Consider the following 13551-nt stretch of genomic DNA (forward strand, 5'->3'; position numbering starts at 1 on the left):
GGAACATATAATAAACTGGTTGCTGAAATATGAGGGATGTACTTACTTTCTTACAAAATTAATGCATGACCAAAAATGGGAGGAGTTGTGCAGAAGAGGGGTTTTTAGTTATATGAGGTCACAATAGGGAAAAAGTCTAATAGACTTGTTTCAGGGAATAGGAAGTGTTTTTTTCATGTTCTTTTGCATGCAGAAATAAGAGGAAAAATGCATAAAAAAAGTGCATAATAGGCCCTCAGAGGTCATTTTCGTAAAGTAGTGTTAAAGAGACAGTATTAAAAAAAAATATATTTACAGTATACATACTGTAGAGAGATTTATTATATAACTATTTGAAAGCAGTCTATTGCTTTAGATTAAAAAGGAAAGGATTTTCTCCGATTCAGCCCTTGGGATTTAGTTTCATGGCGTGTGTAAATACAGAATCTCAGCTCTTCCTTACAGGAGTACACAACGTTTCACCTAAAATTCCATGCCACTCCACGATTCACCCTCACATTATTCCCTGCAGTCTTTTCCACTCCTGAGTCACGACGCCCTGATGGCGCTTCATAAATCTTACCCTGGAAGAATTGACAGTGAATGAAGATAAAGACGGAGCAGCGAATTTCACCTCTCACCCCGAGCAGCCATTAAACAGACACAGATCAGTTGAAAGTTTTCCGGAGTGTCAGGATGGAAGCAGGCGCTACCTGAGACCTTATTTTAACAAGCTCACAGAGGAGACGCTGCATTTTCATGACCATTTCAGCGTGTTCAGTGTGTGTTGTGGGAATTCTCTCGCCTGGACGGACGTAACACTGTGTTTCGCCGTGGAAGTGGGAGGTGAGTGTGAGTGAGTAAGAGGGCGCCGTAGGGGTGAAAAAGTTTGGTGAGGAAGAGCGCCCAGTTGCCTTGGTTACGTCCTACTACACTATAGCATCGCCAGGGGTTTGGCTTTTTTTTTTTTTTTACACCGTTCTCTCGGTTGGTTGTGATTGTTTCTCGCTCTGGAAACAGGAAAACGATCACGGTTTAATTACTAATTAACGTACATAATGGTTTTTAAACAGAATATTTTTTTTAAAGTACATTCCAAAAGTCTTGGCACCCTTCATGCAAAAGAACATTAAAAATTATTTTTTAAATTATATTCTCATAATTTAATTTTGGATTCTTTTTGTTGTCGCAAAACTTTTGGCCTCCTTACAACTAATATTTAACAATACCATCGCAGGAGACGAGAGCAGCGATGAGAGTCCTTGTTTCGTGTCTACAATGTTTGCTGAAACAATAAATTTGTGTCCCTGTAATCACTTCAGCAAGCGTTCTGGTCCATTATTTTTCTCAAAGCTTTATTTATAGCCAAATCCGTATTAACTTCTAGAGAGGATCCGGTGTCAGTGTTACTCAGAAGGTTTGCTGTGGCTCTGGTGAAGGTCATGTTGGTGGGAAAAGATAAAATTATTAAAATCACCATTAAAAAAGAGCGATTCTGGAAAATGACATTTTTTGTAAAACTGGCAGTATAAAAGAAAATTCAAGTTTTGCTAATAAGAGCTGTTCTGCATTTAGAGGCCATAATATTGACCATTTCAGGGAGGAATTCATAGTCAAAAAAAAAAAAAAAAAAAAATATATATATATTTTTTTTAAATATACCTCCAGGGTTATTCAAATTTATTTTATATAGAGCTTTTAACAATGGTCATTGTTATGGTTTGATTCCTGCCTTGGGTCTGTGGGCGTAGAGTCCCATGCTTCGTGGGCTTCTTCCACCAAAGGCATGAAATGTAAGCTAATTGGCTTGGCTTTTCCAAATTGGCGGTAGTGTGTGAGTGAATGTGCTTTTATGCCCTGTGATAGCTTGGCATACTTCACTGCCCCAAGTCACCCGAGATTGGCTCCAGTCGTCCATCGACACTGTACAGGATAAATGGCATAAAGAATGAGATAATATTTCCTCTTTTATTTCTTCTCCCCTCTCCTCATGGTCTCCTCATGATGTCTTATCTCATTTCTTACCTAAAAGAGGGAAACTTATTCCTGTTTTACGTTCATCGTTATCCAATTTCTTTGTGATTACATTTTTTTTTTCCTTGGTTAGCCGTTCTGGTGAAAAACGTGTCTCTAAATCTTTAGCTGTTGAAGAAACAAGAACGACTCTTAAGCGGCAGCATCCAATCAGATGTCTAAAACTACTTATTCCAAAAAACCTACACACTTTAAAGTGCAATATTTGAGATTTTGTTGTTTATTTTAAAATATCACTATAGAAATCCCACAATGCACGGCTTTAGCCAGTCCAAATTGATGTTTCCCAAGAGCCAGCATTCTGGACTCATCTTTATTAAAGTAATTTTATTTTTTTAATTGCCTTGTTTCTATCATGGGAACACACTATACATTGCAGGCATACACCCAACATAAATGGGTTGCCAGTATAATTTAGACACATCTACAACACATAAGAAGAACTTGCAAATGTCTGCAAGTTTAAAACAATAAATCTGATCCTAGCAATGACTCTTTTTTATGATGCTTCTGTTTTATATATATCGCATCATACACAGAAAGACCCACACTTACACAATGTTCAACAGAAAATTGAATTACAATAATTTGCTGGAAAACAAGATCTTGGTGAGCGAAATTAGAAATGAAAATGCTGATAGAGTGAACATGGGGCATCATGATTCCCACCCCGGTGGGCCTGTCATAGTGCTCGCCATTCCCATGTTTGACCACTTGGTGCAAATAATAACTCTAAAACTGCAAGATTTCTCCCACTTTCAGCACACGTAATCAGCATTATCATTCCCATAAAGCTTATAATTAGCCACAATAGGGTTTATGAGAAGATAAATCTCTGTAAACCTGTAATTAGCTACATTAGGTTTATTGGAAAGATTAAAACTCTGCAGGAAACTGGTGCCCCGGGACTCGGAAAAAAAGTGATAAAATGTTCGAAAATCATATTTCAAACGATACAACCTTATTCTTACAGAGCGGCGATGTGAGATCCGGTGTAGCGCTGAGCTTTTAAAAAGAAACACTGCCTGGGACACTTTAAGGTTGAGACACTTTCAAAGTTTCATATTTCAAAGTCAAACCTTTCACTTAATTTCATTTTGCTGTCAGGGTGGTTTATGTGCATCACTGCTATCTCTCCGGTGAGGATTCCATAACGATATTCTCTCAGGAAGAGTGGAAAGAGTGAGTCTATGGATATGAGATGCAAATGTATTGTAGCCTAGTTTCTCTGTGCGACACTGAGGCTGGGGGCATCGGTTCATGAATATCAGATTAATAACCAGGCTCTGTTTATCCATTAGCACTTGCAGGCCCTGGAGGATTCTGAGTTTGAGATTTGCAGGAATGTTTGAGGCAGAGATTAGATTTTTGCCAACTTCATCTAAAAAGCGATCCAATGCTAAAACTCCACGAACCTCCATTACATGTTGAGTGGATAAACACTTATAATGGCTGCAGTAAGCCTCAGCTGTCACCTGAGTCTCTTTGTTATTACATTAGAATCCAATAATGGATAATGTTTGTAGCTCAGTTTACTTCTGGTAAGTCATGTATATATATAAATTTGTGTGCCCTAAATTTGGAAGCTCAGATTTCAGATCTGGATAGGATGCATGATAGGATGCAAACCAGGTCCAATCCTCTGTTAGTCTCGAGCTCCCTTGAATCTTTGCTTTTCAATCCAAATTCATACCACGTGTTAAAGAACTTGGGACTAGTTAGTGATGTAATTAGTGACGCATTTGCCATGCTCTAAAGCTGAGACCTAATACAGTTTGGTATAGCATAGCATATAACATTATTGTATAGTATACTAAATGAGTGTGAGAGTGTGTGTATGTGTGTGCCCTGTGATGGATTGGCACCCTGTCCAGGGTGTACCTTGCCTCATGTCCTCATGAGTAAAGATTAGTATACTGTAGTAAAGTATTGTACAGTATAGCATAGCATCATACAGCTTAGCATAGAACATTATAGTATATCATAGCATCCTGTATAACAGTTTTGCATAGAATACAATAATGTATAGTATCATATAGCATTGTACTGTATAGTGTTGTATATAATAGTATAGCATAGTATAATATTGCATATCGTAGGATAATCCATTCATTCATCCATCCATCTAGGAATCCTTAAAGTACATCTAGGGAACATGGTGGCCAGTGGTGATTACCATTGTATGGTAAGTTAATAAATAATATTATTGTGCAGTATAGTACAGTTAGTAAAAGTACAATTCAGCATAGTGTATGAAATAGATACACCAATCAGTCATAGCATTATGACCACCTTCCTAATATTGAGTAGGTCCTTTTGCCACCAAAACAAGTATGACCTGTGTGTTCTGACAACTTTCTATCAGAACCAGATATATTCCATAGGCATAGTCAAGAAAGATGGTAATTCAAGAATAATAATAAAAAAACATGGTACAGCAAGGTATTAGGTGGAGTAGTAGGGTATACAGTAGAAGTTAAAACTAGAATCCTATAGTGGCTAAAATTTTTAAAGTATAAGCATAGAGTAGTATAGTGTAGTATAGTATAGTGTAGTATAGTATAGTATAGTGTAGTATAGTGAAGTGTAGTATAGTATAGTGTAGTAAAGTATAGTATAGTGTAGTATAGTGTAGTATAGTATAGTGTAGTAAAGTATAGTATAGTGTAGTATAGTATCGTATAGTATAGTGTAGTATACTGTAGCATAGTGTAGTATAGTATAGTGAAGTATAGTGTAGTGTATTGTAGCATAGTGTAGTATAGTATAGTATAGTGAAGTATAGTGTAGTGTATTGTAGTATAGTGTAGTGTATTGTAGTATAGTATAGTACAGTGAAGTATAGTGTAGTGTATTGTAGTATAGTATAGCAGACAAAGTAGATATGTTTATGTTTACACAGGTAGATAATTTTGCCAATTTTAATCATCCATTTCTAGAAAAAAGCAAAACAATCTTTCAACAAAATAAGAAAACTAATGGCTTAAATTATTAATGTATGTTTATAAATACGTAGTAATCAAAGACATTTTCACTTGTCAAGATGGCATTTTTTTGCATTGTTCCCAACAAGCCAGAACTTTAACTCTGCACTTGGAGGTACACTCTGGTACGTAAACAAATAGCACTACACCCCAGGCTAAAACACAAAGGCAGACACAGAATACTAAACTGTGTGTGTGTGTGTGTGTGTGTGTGTCTTGACCAAATGCCACTCATTTAATCGTAGCTGAACAAGCAGAAGAAATGAAAACAACTTTTAATAACGTGTAATAAATTGAGAATGCTTGTGCAGTAGCTGAATTATAAAATGGGGATGATAATAAAATAGTCCAATTAAGAGTGCTCAATATTGAGAAATGTTATCAGTATAACTTAAAAAAAAAGAATTATATTACTTTTGTGAAAAATTACATGACGTGACATAAAAGCTTTAAGGAGTTTTTATAGCTGCTGCATTTTTCATTAACACATTGAATCGCACAGCGTCTTTATTTGAGTAAGAAAAAAAACCTTGTTAATAGTTCAAGCATGCAAACTAGTGATGTGAGACACACACACACACACACCTTATTCTCTTGTAAGAGCAGTAATGTTTAATTTATTCCGTGACATGAATAAGTGTTCAAGATAGCCAAGGAATAAAAATATCCAGGACTAAAGAGCGTAAAAAAATGTTATTGCATATGCATGCACCGCGTTAATGTGAGATCTCTGAATTAGTTCTAGCACAACCAGTTTCCTATATTTAGGTGGATCAAATCCATTTGTGTGCAATTACATTTTCACTCTTAATATACACCTGTTCCTGGAAAACCCGAGAGAGGACAGATGTGTCAGAGTGACCAGACCTCGATCTGATTAAGAATTTGTAGCAAGACTTGAAAATTGCTCCATCCAATCTGACACAGGACTGGGCAAAAATTATCCGGAACCAGATCTGTAAAGCTGATGGGGACTTATCACAGACATTCCTAAAAAAAAAAAAAAAGTGCTTCTGCCAAGTATTGACCAATGAAGTAAATAAGGATGTGCAACTCACGACTGTCTGGGTTTTTTGGCAAAGCCATGTGTGAGCAAATATGTATGAATCATAACGATCAGATTGTCCCTGATGAGCGAGCCGAGGGAACGGTGGTGAGGAAAAACTTCCTGAGATGGCGATAGGAAGAAACCTTGAGAGGAACCAGAATCAACAGTGCAACCCATCCTCATTTGGGTGATAACGGACAGCAGGGATTTATCCGCAGTCATACTGTGTGTTAGGAGGCTGGAAGTTCAGTATAACAGGAAGGTTATCACAATCATTATAACATGAACATGAGTCACTGGTACGATGCATTTACAGTGAACATTAATTCCTCCTCAGGAACTGCCTGGTCAGGGTCATGGGGGTTTCAAATTAGCTACTACATGTTGGAAACTCACACTTACCGTGTTTGGTAAGAAAAAAATCACAAATGCATGCTGAAGACAGTCATGTATGGGGAATATAGTGTGTGGGGCGTGGCAACCCGTCATGGCAGGGTTGAACCTGGATCCTTAGATCCTCTAATCAACAACCTAGAGCCTTAAAGTATATATATATATATATCATAGCTGAGGTTGAGGAGTCGGATTTCACACACCATGCTTACACTGCTGGACTTGTTTACCTACATCAGTTTTAATTCTGAACCCAGATATGATTTTTTTTCCAGCACGGATATATTTTAAACACGTTGCACCTCTGAAGGATGACATATTCTCGACATTTCTCGATGAAGCAGTGCGGAAGTGAATTACATCATCTGTATTAATACCATTATGCCATGCTATGATTTATATTTCCATTATAATTATAGTACTGGAGCTCAAACAAAGGTGAGGAGGCACGGCTCAGCTCGGCTCCCCTGCGGCCGCCTCTGGTAATTTGCATTTTGAATGAAGCACCTTTTATTATATAAGTAGCTAAAACTGATTTCACAGAAAGAGCTCTTTCAGGACAATAATTCACCCGGCTTTTGAAATACAAGTGCATGTTATTATTTTTGTATAAACCTTCGAGGGTCACTTTTATCTTCATGTCATTAATTTCTCATCACTGAGTAAAGGGTGAAGCTCTCTCTCCCTCTCTCTCTCTCTCTCTCGCTCTCTCTCTCTCTCGCTCTCTCTCTCTCTTCCTCCCCCAGATATGGCAGGCGGCTCTCTGTCGCCATGTGTGGCGTGTGTGTGGAGAAGGCTCACTCCTCTTCAAAGCCGCGGCCCGCTCTAATTCAATCACACTGTGTCCTAATGGGATTGAGGGCTTGTCTGCTCGTCCGTTGAGGACATGGTTAATTGTGTCGCCATGCCGCATTTAGGAGATAATATGCAGTGTTGGTCGTACCAGGTGCAGGATGTGCACAGCTTCAGCTTGCGTGTGTGTGCATGTGTGTTAGTGTGTGGGTGCGGATCAGGAAGAGCGCTCAGTCACAGGTCTCGGAAATGAAACTTTGCTCTCTTTAATCAGCTTTTATTTCAGCACCTACAGAGCACGGTGCAATTGTGTGCGGCCCATTGCCAAAAACAAAATGAATATTGTGTGTGTGTGTGTGTGTGTCTTTACATGTGTGTGTTTGTTGGCATGTGGCTCCCCTGCACATACACATCTTACACACACACTGGTATATTGCATAATTTCTAATGTTCTACACACACTAATAACACTTTTGTTAGACTTTCTCAATTTTTCCTTTTCCACCTCACATTTGCATGCTTTATTTAATGTTATTGACTTCAAGTGTCACACTGAGAAAATAATAGATGTCAGTAAAAAGAGTGGTGGAGCAGCTGAGATAAGGAACGCATTACCATAAAAAATTGTGAGGCTCAATATGTAACTAAAAACAAAACATATCTCTTGTTTTTGCGTTTAACTACACTTTTGAAATTGACATTCATTTGATCGGTTTTATGTGTATATATTATATATAGAATTTTATTCGTTCTGTCACTGTATTATTTCTTGCATTTTTTTTTTTTATAAACTCCTAATCCTGTTAGTAAAGATCCACTTAAACCCTCTCCTATTACTCACTATTTTTGTACACTTTTCTGGCCACAATCTCCAGAATCTCAGAGTAATATATGATTGACACATAAAAATAATCACATTCATTAAAACATTTGATATATGGGATGCTTCTTCAAATAAGTTGAGTATTACATCTGTATCATTATAGTGACTCACAGCAAGCCGGTGTAGAACACAGCATGAGACAGCAACGTTTTTTTTTAATGGATTTTAAGGTGAAAGGTGATGAGTGAGGTGAGTAAGACAGGTGCTCTGGTGCAGTGCAGGTACGTCACGCCTGAAGTTGCTCAGGGAGGGAGATCGGCACTGACTGATTCATCTCTGTTAATGGAGTCTGAGGTAGATGAAGATGTCTTATGTTGTATGTGCCCTGAGATCCGAATCAGTTGTCTATAGTGCTGGTCTCCTTTTATGAGTTTGGGACAACAAAGAGGGCAAAAGGCCAAAGCGATCAAGTTTCCAGATGTGCCAGCCATGTCTTGTTATAGTGCCCCTCTACTACACAACAGTTTGGCTGCTGAAATGATGCTGTTTATTTAGCACCTTCTTCTCAGGGTCGCTACCTGTTCTGGCCTGCTATGCCATATTGCTGCCTCCTAGCTCCAAGCCACTTGCCAGTGTGAGAAACCCATCCATGTTCCTCTGCTGCTCTCCTGATCTATGTTGATCTTCCAGGAGGAACAGAAACCATCTAAATAGACTTGCATCAATATCCTCTGCCACTGAACAGTCTCTTAAAAGCCAGGTTTCACTACATGGATAAGTAGCTGCCACATTCAGTGCTTGGAATGTCTTTACCAGTCAATGCCTCCTTCAGACCTACAGTAGATAGCAGTGATCCCAGACCTCCCAGCGTCTCCCAGAGATGTTACCACCTGAAAGTGAAAGACAATGTCATCTAAGAATGCTGCAGTCAAGTGCTGGTGTGGTTGGCTGATAATGTCCATCAGTTGCTGTAATGTGGTTGGAGCCCTGTGGAATCCAAAGGGAAAAGCTACCCATGGCTACTGGCTGTAGCAAAGGTTTTTTTTTTTTCTCTCGTTGATGTTTAGGGGCTTTTGCCAATAGTTCATGATTAAGTCAAGCAAAGAAATTAATTAAGATATCCCCAAGAGTCCAGTGAGTTATTCCAATTCTGGGAGGGTGTACATATCAAACTATCAACTCTGACACTTGATTGAGTCAAGTCAGTCTAAGGTGGTACGAATCCGGTTTATGCTGCTGAACTTGGGCATGGCAGCGGGCCTCTGGGACTCGATAATAGAATTGATAATCATTTCATGCCTTATCTAGTGTATGAGACCTGGCCTCATGAAGAACATGTGTTGAAATTGCTTCCCAAGCTCCTACTGTCGCACAGATGATAATTCATTTCTTTGCAAAACTATTGGACTGCAAGAAAAGCAGAAAAGGTGAAAAAGGACAGGCACTGGCAGGTGGTTTTAAGTAAGTTCACATGGCGTTACTCTGAACTGTTGCACTTACTGGGCTGCTACAGCTTGTACAGTAGTTTACAGATCCCACTTTCTTGATAACCTAATGTGGATCTTGCCATTATGTCAGGAATTTACAGCTGCTGCTGTTGGGTAGCAGGAGGAGAACTCAGTTGCCAGAGGTTTTGTGAACCCAAATGCAGAAATAAGGCATTGTTCTGACTACGCTCACTCTACATGTTGCTCTACGTGTAACCCATTCCATTTAGCTCTGTGTCTTTTGAATGTAGACAGTCATAGTGTGATTGGATGACAGCCTTTCTTCTTATGCTTCTTTGGTGACATCAAGGAGTCTCCTGGGTCTCCACCTGAACAGCAGTTCAAATTGTGTAAATTGCATGGAGACTTGAGGTACTGCCAAGGTCTGATTAAAAAGTTTGACAAGGGTCTGGATTTGCTTTACTTGCAGCAGCTGGCACAAATTCTCCATGAACTTCAGCCACTTTTCACGATTAGGGGAATTGCTTTGGCATATCTGGTTGCATAGTCTATATTCATAAGGATGTAACTGTGTTTTCTTGATTTTGTTGTGGAATTTTCCTATGTGGTCAATCCGTACAAACAGCACGAACAGGCTGCCATCAATGTGTAAGCCTGTTAATACTGAAAGCACCTTTCGCAAATGTTTTTTTATCTCACCCTCCATGCCAGATCTCTTGATATTTTTTTTTACTGTGCTTTAACTCCAAGGGGATGCGTATGAGCCAAGGAACAGATACATAACTGTGCTGGTTTTACATTGCAATACCATGAGGACTGGGTGTCCTTTGGGAGAACCGATGGGCAGGCTGAAAAAATGAGCTTCCTAAGTCCATCTACTGTGATTTGGATGGTGTGTGACTTGGGAGTCACCAAGGCATGGAGACTACAGCATTGTAGCCAGATCTTCTGGGCTGTAGGGACCAGACGTTTTGGTTCTATAGGCATTAGTACTGTGTCATAGCGGCCACAATCCTATAAATGATGTGCACCTGTAATCTAAGATGGAAAGACATTGTAGTACTCAGAATCAGGTCTGCCTGATGAATTATGTCTGGTCAATTTTCAATGGGCTTGTAAAGGTTTAAACGAAGATTTTTAAAGAGATGCAGTGTAACATCAACAAACTGCAGAAGTGACTGATCAACTGAATCTCAATCAAACACAAACAAGTGGAAACGAAGATGGTAAACTATGGAATGAGCTGTTCATATAATTAGAGAAGGCTGTAAATGCCTTGGGTTCTTTGGGTGAAAATTCAAACAATACAAGCAAACAAACAATCAGTCGTAATGAGGCCCTGGCTGCAATCCACTGGAGAACACTTGTCATGTTCATTACTCGGTTTTACGCTGAAGCGCAGCAATCTGCAAATTTCGATAAGTAAACATGAAGGCAGCCTTAGAATCAGGTTTAATAAGTGGATGCACCTAGATACCACTGGGGAACATCAAACAAAGCTGTGTGTAGAACTGTGTGTGACGAGTCAGAGGGATAGACACTGAAGCAGCAGCCTGTTCCCAGGTGAGCAATTACAGCACAGCCAGCGGCCACACTACACATACACACGCAGAAATACATAACACTGCCACCCCCAGACTGTGTCAGGACAAGGGGCCTCTGCAGGTTCAGGACTCATCTGTCAGAGTTGAGCTGCAGAGGCGTAGGGGAAGTGACAGAGAGTTTATTTTTTCCCCACTCCCCACAGCCTGCCAGTCTCCCGCTGCTATTCTTCCACCCAATGGCCTTCTTTCTCACCTTCCTACTCACTCTGGACTCAATCCTCTGGCCTTCAAAACCTCTAATGGCTGGCAGATGCAAAAGGAAGTTTCAGCTGTTTTTTTCTTTCGGTTTTTGTTCCGCTGTTCATGCGGACAAAGCAAAAGAGATAATATGAGTTCATATTTTGGCCTGCTCTGATCTGATTTTACTTCTCTAAATCACTTTTTCTCTTTTATTCTTCCCCCCAGGAGAGGTGCCATCAGTAACCTTGCTCATTTTAATAATAGTGTAAGTACATGTGCATTGGGGCAATATTAGATATTGATTGATAATAAGAATTCATAATATAGTTGTAATATCTTGTTTAGATATTATTTTCTCATTGATTTTGAAAGAGCTAAAAATGTGCGGTTTTCAAAACCAATCTTGGTTTTACTCTGCATAAAGTTGTTATTTTCAAAAACAGACATTATGGTGCTTGTACTATAGAAACTGTGTCTGTTCCCCGAATAGTGAGAAAAAAGAATAAATTCGTTAAATCCAGCCGAAACAATCTGGTAACCATTAAACCAGAAAAAGGCCAAATAAGTAATCGAAGTCTACCTCTAAAGTTTGGACTTCTCAACATTAGATCCCTTACGCCTAAAGCACTTATTGTTAATGAAATGGTATCAGATTATTGCCTTGACGCACTCTGCCTCACTGAAACCTGGCTTAAACCAAATGAATATATTGGTCTGAATGAGTCTACTCCGTCAGGATATTTTTATAAGCACGAGCCCCGTCTAATTGGTCGCGGTGGTGGTGTCGCCACTATCTACAAAGATGTACTCACTGTTACTCAGAAAATAAGGCCCAGGTTTAACTCATTTGAAGTGCTCGTCATTAATGTTGCACTTAATGAAATACATAATAAACCCGCGCTATATTTCACTCTGGCCACCGTGTACAGACCCCCAGGGCCATATGCCGATTTTCTTAAAGAATTTGGACATCTGCTATCAGACCTAATTGTTAACTCTGACAAAGTGTTGATAGTAGGTGACTTTAACATTCATGTAGATGATGCTAACGACACTTTAGCCCTCGCATTTATGGACTTACTAAATTCCTTTGGGGTTAAACAAAATATAAATAGATCAACTCACCGCTGTAATCATACACTAGATTTAATTATATCTCATGGTATAGATGTCACTAATATAGAGATTTTAACTCAGAGTGATGATATCACAGATCATCACCTCCTAATATATACTCTACCCGTAGAACAGATTAGCTGTGTCTCTCCACGTTATCGATTTGTTAGAAATATGAATCCGACTACTAAAGACAGATTCACAAGTAATCTACCGGATCCGTCCCAAATTCTTATTAGACCCCTAAAAGCAGACGATCTAGACGAAGTGACCAGCAGCATGGGTACTATTTTTAGCAGTACATTAGACACTGTTGCTCCCATCAGATTCAAAAAAGTCAGAGATAAAACACTTGCTCCTTGGTACAATAGTCATACTCGCGCCCTAAAGAGAGCAACCCGTAACCTTGAGCGAAAATGGAGAAAAACTAAATTAGAAGTTTTTCGAATTGCGTTTAAAGACAGTATGTGCAGCTATAGACAGGCTCTAAAAACTGCTAGGACCGAGCATCTTAGCCAACTGATAGCAAGAAACCAAAACAATCACAAGTTCTTATTTAGTACAGTAGCCTGCCTAACAAAACCTAAGATGCCTGCAGAGAGTACTCCACAACATTTTAGTAGTGAAGATTTTATGGACTTCTTTAATGAAAAAATCGATAGCATAAGGAAGAAAATAACAGAGGTTCAACCTCTAATAGCATCTCATGATCTAGTTCAGCCTAGAGCTTCACATTTAGATTTTCAGTTCTTTACAGGTATAGGACAGGAAGAGCTGTATAAACTTATCACCTCAGCTAAATCAACAACGTGCCTGTTAGACCCAATACCAACCAGATTTTTAAAAGAAGTGATGCTTACAGTTGGAGAGCCACTTCTAAACATTATTAATTCTTCATTATATCTAGGTCACGTCCCTAAACCTTTGAAGCTGGCAGTTATTAAGCCGCTTCTTAAAAAATCTAATTTGGACGCGAATGAAATAACAAATTATAGACCGATTTCAAACCTTCCGTTCATATCAAAAATATTAGAAAAAGTAGTATCAGCTCAAATATGCACATTCTTGCAGGAAAACAACATCCTAGAAGAATTTCAGTCAGGTTTCAGGCCCCATCATAGTACAGAAACTGCACTAGTTAAGATTGCAA

The sequence above is a fragment of the Clarias gariepinus genome, chromosome 6 (assembly GCF_024256425.1).
Source record: "Clarias gariepinus isolate MV-2021 ecotype Netherlands chromosome 6, CGAR_prim_01v2, whole genome shotgun sequence".
NCBI classification, from domain to species: domain Eukaryota; kingdom Metazoa; phylum Chordata; class Actinopteri; order Siluriformes; family Clariidae; genus Clarias; species Clarias gariepinus.